Raw genomic sequence first — 12,179 nt, 5'->3', positions numbered from 1 at the left:
TCCTCCGCATCCAACCCCACTTCAGGCTATGGCTCAAGGTCTTCAATGTGAAGCCGAAGGTGGTGGATGGCAAGCACGCGGAGTGTGGAGGTGCCATGGTGAGCAAGCTGACTAATGTCTCCTGGCCGAAAGGCACTTTCATGGAGACTGTCAAGGAATGGCAGAAACAATGGTTCTACATCACAGAAGCCTGTGGCGCAAACTGGGCCGCCGCTGTCGAATTCAACCCCGGCGCTCCAATGCGGCTCACCTCCTGGGTTGAGAACAGCCTGAATTGGTCATCTTTAGATGAGCTGATAGCGCTGAAAATGCACGTTATGGTGGACAAGGATATCAAGCTTATCGATATAATCCAGGTGATTCTAGTTCGCCGGATTCTCCCATGCCAAATACAAAGCCGCCCTCTATGGGAGTTTAATCCGAAGAAGCACCATACCCTGAAGAGGCTCTTCGAAACTACTCACCAAGACGCTTGGAAGTTGCTCTTCAAGAGCAATGAGACAACGCCGGCCACGGATTCGGATTGTGGGCACGACATCAATCACCTCGCCCACGAGGTATGTTATTATTAACACATCCCCTACTTTCTTGTTTCGAGGATGATATCTAAGCTATTATTATCACTGCTTCTTCAGGACTGGATGGAGAGGGCGAAGCAGATCCGGTGTCCGGCTCAGCTGCCTGAAGAACCAATCATCCCACATTTAGCGAAGATGCTGGTGCCGGCGCCCTATACGGCACCGGCGAAGAAGGCCATGGGGAAGGCCAAGGGGGTCCGGAGTGGCCCCTGCAGCAAGGGCGCTTCGGACGTGACGTCCAAGACCCGTTCCTCCGTCGCCGAAGATGACGACGATGAGGAGGAGAAGAGCGGCTGTCCCTCTGATGGAGGGAGGAAGAAGAGGGCGGCCTCCACAATTCTGGAGGCGGAGGCGCCCAAGAAGGGAAAAGGCCCGCGCGCCGGGAGCTCCGCATGGGACGCTGACAGCAGTCCAGAGCGACGCCCCCGTACCAAGCCTTGGGACGCATCGTAAGTGCTAAGACTCATACATGCCCATAAATCTAACCTCTCCTCTTTGTTGTATTGACATGATTAATTATGTCATTGCAGTCTGGCCCATGACAGCTCCCAGTGATCCTCATCAAGAGGCCCGTTGGACTCAAAGGAGATGGCCAGTGAGACACCGCGGGCCGCTTACTCTCCCAAGGCCAAGGGAGATGACGAGGTGCTCTCCCAACGGACCTTCCCAGGCCAGGGAGAGGCTCAGGAGGCGCCAGAAGGCGAAGCCTCCATCGTCGAACACCAGGGGGAGCCAATCCCCATGAAGACTGGGGGTGAGGGCCGTATTTAGTTCAGCCCTCAACTGGACTCGATTCCGGGGACCGATGCGGCTTCGGAATCCGGCATGCAACCTCCTTCGAAAGAAGGGGGTATGCCTATTCCACCGGTGACCCCTGTCCAACCAGGGGCACCAGATAATCAGCTGGAAGTACTGCGAGGTGCTTCCATTGTGGATGAGCACCATGTTCTTATGGGCACGGTGATTGAGAGGGTTCAATCTGCCAAGAGCGGACCAACCGAAGCCTACAGCAGCCTGCTGACAGGTTTTGAGGTAAGTGACGTAGAAAGAGAAAATCCCAATATAGACAGTAGCCCCTGAGACACTGTCCGGTGTTTGGAAAGAAAAGCCGGATAGAGGATCAATCCATTATTGCAGGAAACTAACTAAATTGTCTGTAATGAATACGCGGGCGTCACTGTTGGCCGCCGCCTCACATACTGCCGAGGTCTCCGAACTGAAGCGGAGACTGGAGCAGGCCGAGGAGGAGCTCGGCCAGGTGAGGAGGCAGCTTCAAGAAAAACAAGGTATGTGCTAACCCGTTATGTATTAAAAAATAATATGCATTTGACTGAAGTGTCATGATATGTACAGAAGCGACGACCGAGGTCGAGGCCCTGAAAACGGCCCTGGTCGAAGCCGAAGGGAAGGCTGTCAAGGAGCAGGCCGCTCGGAAGAAGCTCAAGGCCCGGGTCAACGAGGTCCAATTGGAGCTCAAGGATGCAGTGAAGAAGTGCGAGGCCTTTGAGCGCGATGCATCGGTTCAAGAGACCGAACTCGCCAAGGCTCGTCAGAGTGTGGAGGTAGCCCGGAATGAGGACCAGGGCGCCCTCTAGGAGATCGAGGAGGCCAGGAAGATCACGGCGGGTAAGGCATTCAATATGCCAAGCAAGAATGTGAAGATGAAATATCGTTTACTAACCCGGATTCGGAGTTCTCCAGGGGCTTTTACTGATCTGCCACACAGTGTGGCTGATGCCGCAGAGTTCTTCCAGGCCGAAGAAGGGAGCTCCACGGAGAAGCTGTTCTGGTCGCAATATCTCGCGCCAGAACATCCGGTGCTCTTCAATGATCAACTAAAACAGCTGGTCGAGCTGCATAGGGTGGCCGAACTGGCCATGAAGGATTTAATAATCCGGTTGTGGCCAGCCAAAGCTATACCCCGTAGTTACTTCGGCCTCGTGAAGCGACTGGTGGATGCCTGTCCTCGGCTGGACGTCATCAAGCGGTCCGTCTGCATCGATGGCGTACGTCTGGACTTCTCCTATTGCAAGGTCTGGTGGGCGAAGCTGGACGTTGTCAAATTAGCGACGAGGGGCCGCCGGAGGGCAAGGAGCACCGCACACCCGAGCGATACTTCGGCGATGTCTTGGAGGGGTCCCGCATTGTTGCGGATCATTGTGCGAAATACACTATCTTTGAATGAATGTATTCGAGGTCCCTCTACCTTGTATGATAAAACAAAGTGATTGTGCAATACAATGTTGGTTATGTTTTTAATTTTTTACTTCTTGTGCGGTCGGGTTGTATGAAATCTGAGGGTTAACCAGTCATCGGCTTCTGCCCCCACGTAGGTAGTACGGGGGTGTTCGGGTTGTAATCTAAACAATCTTGATCCAATTAGATGGTCCTTGAAGGAGTTGTTTAGCGCAACGAACCAGGCAACCAAACTATGCGGCTGTAACACCCTCACTTAGCCATAGGAGTTCGACAATAAAAACATGGATGCAGCCCCTAGTTTCTGAACTAGAGTGCTATAAGCGTCTGGTCGGAAAGTACCGATCCTTTGTGTAATGTGAAAGAAATCTACAATGATTTGCAACCTCCGAACAGCTGACCGGCTCTCGCTGCATCATGACAGTCAGTTTTCAGCTTTCTCTACTGAGGTGCTCCTTTGGATAAACCAGGGCACAATCACAGTAGTTCTCCCTTTACTACCTTAGCCGATATAGCGGAACGTAAGGTAGCAAGCACAGAAGCCGGGCAACCCAACTATTGACCAAAGACATGATTCGGAGCCAATGCATATAAATGCTAAATTCGGGGTGCCAAACTATACTTATAAAAAGTGTTCAGACTTTTGTTGCCGTGGTGTGGGGTGCTATGAAGCCCCTGGCAGACATCAAAAGTACCGAAGTGTACGGGTGCTACCTGATAAAGTTACCAGAAAAGACTAAACAGGAAAAAAGGAAGAACAAGTGATAAGCTAGGGCCGTAAAATTTGAGCCACAAACTATTCTTATTATAATTTCATTGGTGAATTAAAGCGCGTTTATACAAGTAATGCACTAAGCAGGAGGCTAGTTACTATGCCTTGACCAAGGGAGAGCTGCACGTGGGTCCTGAAAAACAGGTAGAGTGATCATTGACGAAACCCCCTAGAGAAGTCCCCCATATGCATGTGCTTCTTGCCGCCTTGGTGTGTTTGTCCTTCAAGAGGACCGACGACCAGACCACCAGATGAGGCCTGTGGGATTGAGACCTGAAAAGGAAGCAAGAAAAAGTGAAAGTATGTGTGTATCCGATGTCGGTTGAGCCGTACTATGGACCACAAGCTAGCTATGCCTCCGTCGATGGCCATGGGATTTTGAGTGCGTAGTTATGTACGCGCGGCACGAATGCCTCCACTTGATCGGGACGGAGGCCGAATTGCTAGTCGAGCTCCTGACGAGCTGAGCTCTCCTGTTGCAGAGTAGTTCAGACCCTCTTAACGGTGTCCGTGGGCTCGGCAGCCGAATTAAGGTTCTACTTGAGAAGGCCGCTCTGCACTTCTGCTGCTAAGGTAGATGTGTGCTCTTTTGTACGGAGGGAGCATTTTGTATTTCCATTGACCATTATGACACCGCGTGGACCGGGCATCTTGAGCTTAAGATAATCATAGTGTGGTACTGCATTGAATCGAGCAAATGCAGTTCGTCCGAGCAGTGCGTGATAGCCGCTGCTGAAGGGGACGATGTCGAAGATTAAATCCTCGCTTCGGAAGTTGTCCGGAGATCCGAAGACAACCTCTAGTGTGATTGAGCCCGTACAACGGGCCTCTACACCTGGTATGACTCCTTTGAAGGTAGTCCTGGTGGGCTTGATCTGTGATGGGTTAATGCCCATTTTTCACGCTATATCCTGATAGAGCAGATTGAGGCTGCTACCTCCGTCCATAAGGACGTGAGTCAGGTGAAACCCATCAATTATTGGGTCTAGGACCAGTGCGGCTGAGCCACCATGACGGATACTGGTCAGATGATCCCGGCGATCAAAAGTGATCGGGCATGACGACCATGGATTAAATTTTGGGGCGACTGGCTCTATCGCGTAGACGTCACTGAGCGCACGCTTGCACTCCTTCTTGGGGATGTGGGTAGCGTATATCATGTTCACCATTTTGACCTGAGGGGGGAACTTCTTCTGTCCCCCTGTGTTCGGTTGCCAGGGCTCTTTGTCATCATCCTCGCTTTGCGATCCGTTTTCCCTGTTCTCGGTGTTTAATTTGCCGGCCTGTTTAAAAACCCAACAATCTCTATTTGTATGATTGGGTGGTTTGTCTAGGGTGCCGTGAATCTGGCACGGACAATCAAGTATGCGGTCCAAGCTGGATGGGCCAGAATTGTTCCTTCGGAACGGCTTCTTCCGCTGACCGGACTTAGAGCCATTGAATCCGGCATTGACCGCCGTATCCTCAGTGTTGTCACTGTTGTTTCGATGCTTGTATCTGTTGCGTCGATACTTGTCTTTGTTGTTTTTAACTTCAGGGGTGTCGGCATCGCTTGCATTGTTTTTGCTACGGGCCAACCAACTTTCCTCGCCCGCACAAAAGCGGGTCATGAGTGTCGTGAGGGCTGCCATAGATTTTGGATTTTCTTGGCCGAGGTGGCGACCGAGCCATTCGTCGCGGATGCTGTGTTTGAAGGCTGCTAGGGCTTCAGCCTACGAACAATCGACGATTTGGTTCTTTTTAGTTAAGAACCTAGTCCAGAATTTCCTGGTGGACTCTCTGGACTGCTGAACTATATGGCTTAAGTCATCATCGTCTGGAGGTCGAACATATGTACCTTGGAAGTTATCGAGGAAGGCCTCTTCCAAATCCTCCCAGCTGCCAATAGAATTTTCAGGCATACTGTTGAGCCAATGCCGAGCTGGCCCCTTGAGTTTTAAAGGGAGGTATTTGATGGCGTGGAGGTCATCACCGCGGGCCATATGAATGTGGAGAATGAAGTCTTCGATCCACACCGCGGGGTCCGTGGTTCAATCGTATGATTCTATATTCACGGGTTTGAACCCTTTTGGGAATTCATGATCCATGACCTCATCAGTGAAGCAATGAGGGTGTGCAGCGCCTCTATATCGGGTCGTATCGCGACGTAGCTCTGATGGAGTCCGTCTGCAGTTTTCAGCCTGCTGATACGTCTCCAACGTATCTATAATTTTTTATTGTTTCATGCTATATTATATTCTATTTTGTACATTATTGGGCTTTATTATACACTTCTATATTATTTTTGGGACTAACCTACTAACCGGAGGCCCAACCCAGAATTGTTGTTTTTGCCTATTTTAGGGTTTCGCAGAAAAAGAATATCAAACGGAGTCCAAACGGAATGAAACCTTCGGGAACGTGATTTTCGGAACGAACGCGATCTAGAGGACTTGGACCTACGTCAAGACATCAACCAGGAGGCCACGAGGTAGGGGGCGCGCCTCCCCCCAAGCGCGCCCTCCACCCTCATGGGCCCCCTGTTGCTCCACCGACGTACTCCTTCCTCCTATATATATATATATATATATATATATATATATATATATATATATATATATATATATATATATATATATATATATATCTACGTACCCCCAAACTACCAGATACGGAACCAAAACCCTTATTTCACCGCCGTAACTTTCTGTATCCACGAGATCCCATCTTGGGGCATGTTCCGGAGCTCCACCGGAGGGGGCATCAATCACGGAGGGCTTCTACATCAACACCATAGCCCCTTCGATGAAGTGTGAGTAGTTTATCTCAGACCTACGGGTCCATAGTTATTAGCTAGATGGCGTCTTCTCTCTCTTTTTGTATCTCAATACAAAGTTCTCCCCCTCTCTTGTGGAGATCTATTTGATGTAATCTTCTTTTGCGGTGTGTTTGTTGATGTCGGCGTTCTGGGAATGGGGGTCCCCAGACTTGCCTGCCTGCGGCGTGGCTCAAAGGGGGGTCCAGCACGGCCCATCTTCATCAACATAGACCCAAGACCCTCGCGAGGGGCCAAGCCTCACGGGGCGGACGACACGGAGCTTCCTCAGGCACGGCCTCACCAGGCTGGCTCGCGAGGAGGCGGAGAGATCAAGGCGGGGTACCTCACGAGGTGCCCGTGACACAAGCCATGACGACCAAGGGCGCCAGGCGGGCGCCAGCCCGCGCAGTGTCCTCCTTTCCCCTTTGGTGCAAAGGGGGCGAGCGCAGCAGCGGAGTACCGAGGCATCAGGCAAAGGTTGCCGTTTCGGTGCAACAATACCAAGACCAAGAGGACCGCAAGACGGAGGTCATCGTGGAGCCCAAGACGGCGTCACCACCAGAGCTTTGTGCAGGCGAAGACCAACTTTAGTCAGACCAACTTTGTGGAGGCACGCCAGAGCCCTGACCGACCGCGCCTCCAGCTTCGTCACCACATCGGTGAAGAACTGAAGATTGCCAGCGTAGTTGAGTGCGTGCGGCTCGCCAACAGCCGCCTCACAGATGTTGCCCAAGGCTGTGTTGGCTCTCTCCCGGAGCGTGGTGAGCATGGGGCCGTGCTCATGCTCCATGATCTGCCGCTGACGTATCTCATCCGCATTCTGGCGTGCGACAACCTCAGCCTCCTCCACCCGCTGGCGAAGAAGGAGCACCTCGGCCTGGGAGGTGGTTAGCTCACCTTGCGCCACCTCAAGGGCGGCCCGGAAAGCATCGGCCCGCCGCGTCGCCTCCTCCAGCTTGGCCCTCAAGGCGGCCATCCTTCCTTCAGCCTCGGCCTGGATCAACCCCAGCTTCTCCTCGAACTCGTGCTCGAGGTTCAAACGCGCCATCACCACCCACCGTCCGACCTCCTCCAGGACCCAGGCTTCCTGTGCAGCGATATCATCCTCCGCCTACGTCACCAGGCGCTCCCTCGTCTCCAGACGCTCGTACTCGCGGGTACGTTCGGTGGCTTCCAGCGTCAGCGCCTCCTCGCGCTTCTGGAGCTCTGTCGGGTTGCCAGAGGCCACCTTCATCGACACGAGGGCTGCCTCGCGCAGCTCCACTTGCTCCTCCAGTGAGTGGCACCAGGCCAGGAGCTCCCGAGCCCGCTCCTCCGCTGCCTCTCGCCACCGGTCGGCTTCCCGGGCCTCCTCAGCGGCCCGAGATCGGGCCTCCCGAGAGGCCACCAGCGACGCCTTGGCCTCTTCGTCATCAAGATCGCGCTGACGGCACGCAAGGGCGATGGCGCCCTCCAGCTCGCGCCTCTCTGCAGCCAGGTGCAGGCCCTCGGCCTCAAGGTGCGCGTCTTCATCAGCAAGCTCCTCACCAAGCAGGCTCACCGCGTCAACCGCCCTTCGAAGGAATCCTTAGCGAAGAGCGCGACACTCCCGGGCGCGCTCGAGCACGTCTTCCACACCATCATCTGCCCCGAGCAAGCGTCGGGGGCCAGGAATCAGCACTCCCCCTCCGGGCAGGGGGCTGGGGGCTGGCACCCTCGCGACGGCCGGGCACGTCACACCAGAAGCCCGGCCTGGAGCCAGCCCGTCCCCAGATGAAGAGCGCAGGGAGCGCCTCAGCCAATCGCAGTCCACGACCAGACGAGAAGCCCACGGCAGGCTGGCTATGCCACGAGAAGGCCCGCGAAGGAGGATCGCGAGGTGCGCAGGGCCACGATGCGCCTCGGGACGGTTCGCCTCTCCGATCGCCCTCACCACAAGGGCTCTGCTGCTCGGAGCGCTTGAGGACGATGGAGGGGGCGAAGCCAAGGGGGACGGCACCTCAGCCGTCTCCGTGAGCTCGGCTGGAAGGGGCCTGCGGAGCAAGGATCAGTAAAAGCAACAGAAGGATCGGGAGCCGGGAAAGGAGAAGGCTTACTCATCAGTGGCGAAGTACTTCCTACGCTTCAGCAGGCGACAAGGGTAATCGTCGCCCAGGGCCTCCCTTCTCTTCCGGAGGGCCTCAAAGTCCACGCGGAAGCGGCCCAAGAGTTGAGCGCAGGGATCAACCTGCGACGAAGACGGAGCGTCAAGGCGATCTGCGTCAGGGGCGCCTGCCTGATGCGCGCTGCCAATGGCCTCGCCAGGAGAAGCAGCTGGAGCCTCAGGGGCCTCAGTCGCAGGCGCTGAGGGCAGCTGCTTGTCACCCTGAGCCTCAGCGGAACAGGCCCCAAGAGCTGCTCCCTCATGAGCATCGCCCGGCGCTGTCACCCCGCCGGGAGCCCCCTCGGCCTCTGGCGCCTCATGCCTCCCTGCTCCGCCATTTGAGGAAGAGTCGCCTTGGCCGACTGGAAGGGCAGTCACCATCATTGGGTTATCGCGAGGCCCCTGGAGGCCGGCGGGGTGCGGTCCCCACTCATCAAAGATAGGCATCTGATTCACAAAATCGCCCCTGCTCTAGCAGAGGTACAGCAAGGCCCCTCCCTACTGGATGCTGCCAGGGTTGGGGTCCCCAGTCAAGGTCAAGAGCGTTGTCCTCAGCACTTCAAGTGTCAGGTTCCCTTCCTGGAGCCTCATACGATCATCGCGCCCGCAGAAGGCCCACATCCGGCGGGAGTGGCGTTGGAGAGGAGCAATGCGGCGTAGCAGGAACTCCTTCACCACCTTGGACGCTGTCACGCCAAGCGACCTCAAGAACGCGAAGCGGTGCCAAACGAAGACGAGCCGGGGGCTCTCAAGCGTCTCCTGGCCCCAGCCCAAATTGGGGACAGCAGGCGAAGTTGGCTCCGATAGCAGGGGGCTGGGCACCCCTGCATCCACATACAACCACCGCTCGTGGAACTCAGCCGCGGGTAGAGAGAGCTTGAAGTCAATCCCAGAGGCCGCTGTCTCAGACGCGGCAACAAAGCTCATGCACGCCCAACATTGGGTAGGGTCGACAAGGCGCAGCGAGAAGAAGTGGCGCAACAAGGCAACCGAAGGAAGGATGCCCATCATATCCTCGCAAACAAAGGCGAAGACCGAAAGGAGGGTGATGGATTCAGGACCCAGATGCATCATGTGGATCTGATAGTGGGAAAGCACGACATTGAAGAAATCAGAAAAGGGAGGAACCAGACCCGCCCACAGGGGATCGTCAAAATACGGGACCTCGGTGACTATCCTGTCAATGGAGAAGTGAGACGCGGGCCAGGCCGTCGTCCTCCCGCATTCGTTGAAGATAGTGGCCATAGCCGAGCTGACCTTGCCCAAGCCCTCGGCGGGGGCCGCCAACGGCGGCGAGCAAGGCGGAGGCACATGTTTCTTCCCTCTTCCCTTCTTCGTCGGAGCCATGGCGATGGGAAGGGGGGAGGTTCGAGATTGGGTTGAAAACAGAAGCTGGAGTTCGGGCGGAGGAAGGGCAGAGGGCGTTCGAGCAACAGAAAGGGGAGCGGCTATGTACGACTGCGAGTCCGCCTAGCATGGCGCAAAATAAGGGGGGCGTGGGGGAACAATGCCGCCCACGTCCAATCGACCGCCACGCGGCGCCCAAGGCCTCCCTGCTTCGCTCTTGCCCTTCCGCCTCCCTGCACGGCCAAGTCCGGGCGCGCCTTGGGCCCAGGGGCTACTGTCGGCGTTCTAGGAACGGGGGTCCCCAGACTTGCCTGCCTGCGGCCTGCGGCGTGGCTCAAAGGGGGGCCCAGCACGGCCCATCTTCATCAACACAGACCCAAGACCCTCGCGAGGGGCCAAGCCTCGCGGGGCGGACGACACGGAGCTTCCTCAGGCACGGCCTCACCAGGCTGGCTCACGAGGAGGCGGAGAGATCAAGGCGGGGTACCTCACGAGGTGCCCGTGACGCAAGCCATGACGACCAAGGGCGCCAGGTGGGCGCTAGCCCACGCAGTGTCCTCCTTTCCCCTTTGGTGCAAAGGGGGCGAGCGCAGCCGTGGAGTACCGAGGCATCAGGCAAAGGTTGCCGTTTCGGTGCAACAAGACCAAGACCAGGAGGACCGCAAGACGGAGGTCATCGTGGAGCCCAAGACGGCATCACCACCAGAGCTTTGTGCAGGCGAAGACCAACTTTAGTTAGGATAAGTGTACTAGATGTTCCCCTTCAAAATGGCCAATTGTTGGCGCCCTTCCCGCTCAATATTTGGGAAGAGGCCCAGGGCCATTGCCTATAAATAGGACCAGCCACCCACAAGGATCGAGGTCGGGTTCAAGGTAGAAGGAAGGTTAGAGACAGAGATCGAGGATCAAGGATCGGATCGAAATCAGAGAGAGAGAAGGGTGACTGAACTCCTCCTAGAAGTTCGTTCCCCAGCAAAGAACAAACCCTCACGAGGCTGTTCTTCCTTGTATTGCTCATCATCATCAGCCCAAGAGGCAATCCACCACACCACACACTGGAGTAGGGTATTACACCACAACGGTGGCCCGAACCAGTATAAACCCTGCGTCTCTTGTGTCGCTCTTTCCATAGCTTAGATCTTAGCGAGGCGGAGGGGTGCAGGTAGGTAGGAGGCGAAATCTCCGTGCGCACCCCAGTGTTCGAACCTCAAGGGTCTACCGGAACCCGAAATCCCACAGTTGAGACCGATGAATTGTGGGTTTATGATCAAGTTTATCTATGAACAATATTTGAATCTTCTTTGAATTCTTTTATGTATGATTGGTTATCTTTGCAAGTCTCTTCGAATTATCAGTTTGGTTTGGCCTACTAGATTGATCTTTCTTGCAATGGGAGAAGTGCTTAGCTTTGGGTTCAATCTTGCGGTGTCCTTTCCTAGTGACAGTAGGGGCAGCAGGGCACGTATTGTATTGTTGCCATCAGGATAACAAGATGGGGTTTTCATCATATTGCATGAGTTTATCCCTCTACATCATGTCATCTTGCTTAAAGCGTTACTCTGTTCTCTTCAACTTAATACTCTAGATGCATGCTGGATAGCAGTCGATGTGTGGAGTAATAGTAGTAGATGCAGGCAGGAGTCGGTCTACTTGTCTCGGACGTGATGCCTATATACATGATCATACCTAGATATTCTCATAAGTATGCTCAATTATGTCAATTTCTCAACAGTAATTTGTCTACCCACCGTGAATACTTATGCTCTCGAGAGAAGCCACTAGTGAAACCTATGCCCCTCGGGTCTATCTTCTATCATATTAATCTTCCAATACTTATTTATTTCCTTTGCCTTTTATTTTACTTTGCATATTTATCATAAAAATACCAAAAATATTATCTTATCATATCTATCAGATCTCACCCTCGTAAGTGGCCAGCATTCAAGTTTTCAGCAAAGATTATAACTAACCACATTCACAATAACGCTTAGGTCTCAAGCTTACTCATATCAATGGCATAATCAACTAGCGAGCAATAATAATAAATCTCGGATGACAACACTTTCTTAAAACAATCATAATATGATATAACAAGATGGTATCTCACTAGCCCTTTCTGAGACCGCAAAACATAAATGCAGAGCACCTTTAAAGACCAAGGACTGACTAGACATTGTAATTAATGGTAAAAGAGATCCAGTCAAGTCATACTCAATGTAAACTAACAATAATGAATTCAAATGACAACAATGCTCTCCAACTGGTGCTTTTTAATAAGAGGATGATGACTCAGCATAAAAGTAAACAGATAGGCCCTTCACAGAGGGAAGCAGGGATTTGTAGAGGTGCCAGAGCTCGGTTTTGAAA

Source organism: Triticum aestivum, chromosome 6A, assembly GCF_018294505.1.
Source record: "Triticum aestivum cultivar Chinese Spring chromosome 6A, IWGSC CS RefSeq v2.1, whole genome shotgun sequence".
Lineage (NCBI taxonomy): Eukaryota > Viridiplantae > Streptophyta > Magnoliopsida > Poales > Poaceae > Triticum > Triticum aestivum.
The sequence above is the reverse complement of the archived record's forward strand: the minus strand, read 5'-3'. Positions refer to the sequence as shown.